At 46.0% G+C, this 6,043-nt stretch overlaps 1 pseudogene; it reads left to right on the top strand.

Annotated features, from left to right (window-relative positions):
- Positions 1-3,997: 3,997 nt before the first annotated feature.
- Positions 3,998-5,761, top strand: LOC108314928 (annotated as a pseudogene).
- The last annotated feature ends 282 nt before the right edge of the window (positions 5,762-6,043 follow it).

Genomic DNA, 6,043 nt, shown 5'->3' with positions numbered 1-6,043 from the left:
ATGTCTTTGCTTTTGTGATAGTTTTTGCAGGTGGATGGGAGGCTCCAAAGCCAGTGAGTCTGCAGTTGCATCATGATCTCTCCCACTTATTAATCTATAAGCTCTATGAATTTGCCCTCTGCCAAAGACTGAACTATACTCAGTTTCCAAATCTATTAAATGGAGTCAATAACAATATGTATCTCTGTTTGAGGACTTTAGAAGATTAAACTACTGTTTAGGTAGTACTGGCACTAGTAAGTACCCTAAAGATATTAGCTACTGATATTTTGATTGTTTGTTATTATTTTGTCTTCACTGAGGAAAGCTAAGTGATTGTATAAGTGCACACACAGGCATGGGCTTGAGTAGTAAGGTTTTTGAGTAGGGGCTTCAGTTTTGATACATGAATGATGAAAACATGAATGTCCTTGAAATGCTGCACAGGCTTTCACAAATACAATCTTCTTCCCAGGAAACTCGCTTCTTTCTGGGTAAACAAATCAGGCCCCATCCAGCAGCAGCACTCCAAATGAAGCCTCTTTTTTGGTGTGATAGGAGTTTGAATTAAGCATTTCAATTAGATTCATTAAGACAGTTATTACTTAGTAATTGAATAGCAACAGATTGCAAAAGAACACTTACTGAGGTCTAATAAGTATGTAGGAGAGAAATCTTCTCCTTCTGTAGTTCCATCAGCTATAAACCAGTGTAATTAGATTCTTACTAACACATTCAAATTGAAGGGAATGTTGAGGCATATAATTGGCACTTAGGAAGATACCTGTATTACATTAGGGTGCCTTCCATTTACATACTTATAAGTGTCAGTTTAAGCTGTTAAATAATTGAGACTAGTGGACAGTAGTAGGTCAAGTAGTTAAGCAAGAATTAAATTCTTAAGCATATTAATAAATCAAGGTAAGATATAGCTTATAATACAAAATGTAACTTTATTATGTCCATAACTTTGCATCAATACACATGCTATTTTGATGCTTCTCATGAACAAATTCAGGACTCTGAATTGATTTTCTCAAGTCTAATAGATACATTTATTTATTTACTCATTCATTCATTCAGTTGAAATTATCTTTGAGAAACTACTATTTGCCAAAAAAAAAAAAAAAAAAAAAAAGCATAGTTATTTGCCATCAATTTGATGATGGAGATAATGGTTCTATATAAAAAATCTATAATTGGTCTCACAAGCTAAGTGTGCGTGTGTTTGGAGAGCAAAAACACAAGAAACAAACATTATTTTCATATTATCTCTCTTAAGTGGGACACTATTCTCCCTAGAATTTCAATTTTCCATCAGTGATACAACTAGATATTTGCATCTTCCAAATCCAAGTACAAACTTCAACAATGGATCCTTATTCCTCATTATTTTCAATGCAAAAAGATTACCTGGTGCTATGTGTATAGCAAGTTAAATTAAGTACTTATAAAACCTCATATAAATTTGTGTAATTAAAATGTATTTAATTTTTGGAGAACTTATCTTTAATTCAGCTATATTAATAAACAACCAAAATGTGAATAATCTAGTTTGTCTTTTACTGAAATCAATCATGAGAAAATATAATTTTATTTTAAATTTAAGAGTCTACTCAAACACAACCCCACAGAAAATTTATAGGAAAACACAGGAAAGCAAAAATTGCTGCACATATGTGGTTGTTGTGAATGATTTATACCATATTTGTAAGACAGAAGACTCACTCGATTGATGACTGGGGCAAAGTGCCACTTTTGTTATAAAAGCCCCTGTAAGGCAAAGAAAAGCCAACCACTTCTACCACCTGCCACTTCTACACTCAAACCAAAAAGTAGGACTATATTATATCCATTCTTGATGTATTTCTAATGAGTAAACCTTGCCAGAACGGGTACAGGTTGCCGTAAGTTGTAACAGTAACATCTTTTTTCTGTCCCCTTTCTTTAGCATCCTACTTATCTAGGAGAGGACAGAGAAGAGAAAACGTCTTCTTTACTATTCTGGCACCATTTTGATTTTATTATCAAAGCCCTGGTAATGCCACCACCTTATATTTATAAATCCAACTCCTTATCTAGCAGACCAACCTCTTCCCCCTCTCTCTGTCACAGATACTATTGTCTCTCTCATCTTTCATGCCCACTATCATGGACCTGCATCTGACTCTACCCTTTTCTCCCTGTCACTAAGAAATGGATGTCACTAAGCCTTGTCACTTTTCCCCTGCAACATCTCTAAAGCTCCATCTCAGCTCTCCATGTCTCTAAAAACTTTACCTATGTTTTATCCTGCGTGAAGACATAAAACGGGCTTATGTGACAACCACGGATTTATCTTTAATATAAGGGAGAATTTCTTGACCATGAAACATTAGAAAAGGATCCTCAGAGAGTCTGCTGTGATGTTTAAAAATGACTCATCTTGGACGGGAATCATTTTAAATTTTCTGGACCCCAACTCTACTCATCTACTTACTTGGGATCATTCTTCTCTCCTGGATGCAGCCCTCACACCCTAGTTCCTTCAGCTGTTATTCCTGCCTTCATTATTTATCCCTCAACTAACTACATGCATTTCTTTACTGCTGATACCTTAGAATTTCCTTGTACATTCCTATGAGCATCCTGCTAAAACAACCACTTCAATGACTGCTGCAATAGAGGCTAACATGTATTAGGCTCTGACAATATGATAGACTCTGTCGTAAGTGTCATAAGCGCTTTGTATATATTGTCTTGTTTAATCTCATAGCAAACGTAAGGCAGTTATTAGCATTATTCCCATTTTCCAGTTTGAAGAAATGAAACAAATTACTGGTTCAAATTTATATGGTTATTAAGGGTAAAACCTGCATTTTACCCTTAATGACATGAGAGTCCCTCTCTCTTAACTTTTACAGCACCAAGAAAGTCACTTTATTAAATTTCAGGTTTGTTTCTGATAGAGCAGATTTTTGCTGCTTACCTATCCAGTATTCATTGCCACTCTTTTTATTTTTATTTTTAAACATTACCCAAAATTTTCATGGAAAAAAAAAATCACTCATTCACAAACTGTCCTGAGTACTTGTAAGAAACTAAACCCACTCAGAGCTCCAATGGTGAGCCCTTGTTGATGCCAAACAAGACATTCCCCTTCCTTGTCAGTTATAACAGTGGGCACTGATGTGTCTGACCCTTGCAATTCTTACTTAGAACGCTGGGACTGAGGTGTTCTTTCTGTTGCTGAATGTGAAAAAGGAAACAGGCCAACTGCTACTGGCATCCACCTATGACCACAGGAAGAACCAGTCTCCAGATAAACCAACCATATTCTCAGTCTGATTCCAGGGGAAATATTTATTTTTTTTAAAAGCTACCCTCCAGAAGGCAAAATAGAGACATTGAAAGAAACTGTTTGAGCTGTTTCAAAGCCCATCTAAACTTTGGTTTTCTTGTTATTCAAGCCAGTGAATTTCCTTTATTGCCTTAAGACAACTTGAGTTGGGCTATTTCAAGGGTGGAAATGCATCCCTGTTCGCCTAGAACTGTCCAAGCCTACACACCTGCCGTCCTGGTGTAATTATTAGTAGTGCTTCCTTGCACTCTTAAAGTGTCCTCATCTATATTATAAATCCTACAGCCACCCTAGTATTTGTATAACTAGGAACAAGTCCTAATGAATGCATTCAATTCTTCCTCATCCAGTTTGATTTCTTTTATGGGCTTTGGCTAATATCCTACAAATTGATTTGAGAAGATAAAAAAATAATTAACCCCGACTCAGATAAATGAATCATGGTGAATTTGACACATCAAATTTTTGAACTCTTTTTAGTTTTGCCCAGCTAAGAAAAGTTGTCTTCCTGCCCAGATGAAAAGATCATCTGAGAATCTGAGATTCAGTGAGTTCCTACCTGCTGTAAGCCACACCTAAACTTAGCTGTTCACTGCTCATAGGCATCTATGCCAGAAATCTAGAAGCATCTTATCAACATTCATTTTGTCAGGAGGAGGCGGCGGCGGCAGCGAGAAAATGGCGACTTCAAACAATCGGTGGAAATTCCGCAAGAAGATTGCACTGCACAATCAGAAGCAGGCGGAGACGCCCGCCTTCGAGGAGGTCATGAAGCACCTGAGCCTGACGTGGGCCAAGAGGCTCCAGTTCCAGAAATCCCAGTACCTGCAACTGGGCCTGAGCCGCGGCCACTATTATCGCGGGTTCTTGCCCATTGTGGCCCAGACTGAGAGTGACACCATGGACCTGCCCTTCCAGAACCCCTTCCAATCCTCGGGCCTGGACCATCCGGCACCACCCGCCCTGTCAGTGGACAAACACGGACCGCAGGCCGACAGCTGCCCCTACTGCACCGTGTACCTCTCGCCACCCGCGGACACCAGCTGGAGAAGGACTAATTCTGACTCCGCCCTGCGCCAGAGCACAATGACGCCCACACATCCAGAATCCTCTACCAGTGGGTCCCAGGACAGGCACGAGAAGAGCCTTACTGTTAACAGTCCCAGGAATGGAAAAGACCACATCAGAGGCAGACAAAAACCTTTCCAAGCAAGCGTGGGACTCCAAGAAGACGGGGTCCAGGCCCAAGTCCTGTGAGGTCCCCGGAATCAACATCTTCCCATCCGCCGACCAGGAAAACACTACAGCCCTGATCCCTGCCACCCACAACACGGGGGGCTCCGTGCCTGACCTGACCAACATCCACTTCCTCTCCCCGCTCCCGACCCCGCTGGACCCCGAGGAGCTCACCTTCCCCGCGCTGAGCAGCTCCAGCAGCATCGGCCACCTCGCGGCCAACCTGATGCACCTGGGCATTGGCAGCGCCCGCCAGGGGATGAGCACACCTGGGTCCTTTCCGCAGCACCGCCCAGCCGGCGTCGGTCCCTGTCCCTGAGCACAGAGGCGAGGCGTCAGCAGGCATCGCCCGCCCTGTCCCCACTGGCACCCATCGCTCAGGCCGTGGCCATCGATGCCCTGTCTCTGGAGCAGCAGCTGCCCTACGCCTTCTTCACCCAGGCGGGCTCACAGCAGCCGCCGCCTCCACCACCCCCGCAGGCGTTCGTCCACCTGGTCCCCCCACCCCCGCGGCCCCTTGTTGCCCAGCGCCAGCCTGAGTCTTGGGCCACAGCCACCCCCGCTCGCGGTCACCGTACCGTCCTCTCTCCCCCAGTCTCCACCAGAGAACCCTAGACAGCCATCGAAGGGGATCGACATCGCCTGGGCACCGGCTCCCGGGCCAACCAGTCTCTCACCTCGCCAGTCTCCAATCAAGGCTTCTCCCCGGGGAGCTCCCCGCAACACACTTCCACCCTGGGCAGCGTGTTTGGGGACGCGTACTCGAGAAGCAGATGGCGGCCAAGCAGGCCAAGGCTCTGTCCCACCAGCTGGAGCAGTTCAACACGATGGAGAACGCTGTCCGCTCCAGCAGCCTGCACAGCCCCAGCTCCACGCTCAACTACGCGCAGGCGGCCTTAATGGGCCTCACGGGCAGCCACGGGACCCTGCCGGACTCGCAGCAGCTGGGCAACGCCGCCACAGTGGCATCCCCAACATCATCCTCGCAGTGACGGAAGAGTTCCCCCCCACCCCCCCAGCCTCCCTAAAGAACTGATTGGCTCTCTAGCCGGGTTGGGCGACGTCAGCTTCCCCTCCGACAGCCAGTCTTCTGGATGAACTGAAGATCGACCCCCTGACCCTCGACGGACTGCACATGCTCAAAGACCCCGACATGGTCTGGCCGACCCTGCCACCGAGGACACCTTCCAAAAGGGCCGCCCGTGAGCGGGCACGCCCAGCACCTGCCGCTCCGGGTCCCGACGGCGCCCACCCAGCGCGGGGACTGCCACGCTCTGTCCCTTGCCAACGGCCGAGTTTGTAATTCCGAGCTTGCAGTGCCGCCAAGCGCCCCCCGCCACCCCTCCCCTGTTGTCCACCTCCCGCGAAACCCAAACGCTAGGCCACGAGCTGGGCCGTCCACCCATCCGCCTACCGGGGGCAGGGCTGCGATGGGAGGCCACGAGCCCCCCACCCCCCCGCAGACCCTCCCTGCATCGGCTCCCTATC

This window comes from Cebus imitator, unplaced genomic scaffold, assembly GCF_001604975.1.
Source record: "Cebus imitator isolate Cc_AM_T3 unplaced genomic scaffold, Cebus_imitator-1.0 Scaffold9, whole genome shotgun sequence".
In the NCBI taxonomy this organism is placed as follows: domain Eukaryota; kingdom Metazoa; phylum Chordata; class Mammalia; order Primates; family Cebidae; genus Cebus; species Cebus imitator.
This window is presented reverse-complemented; position numbering and strand designations above follow the sequence as displayed.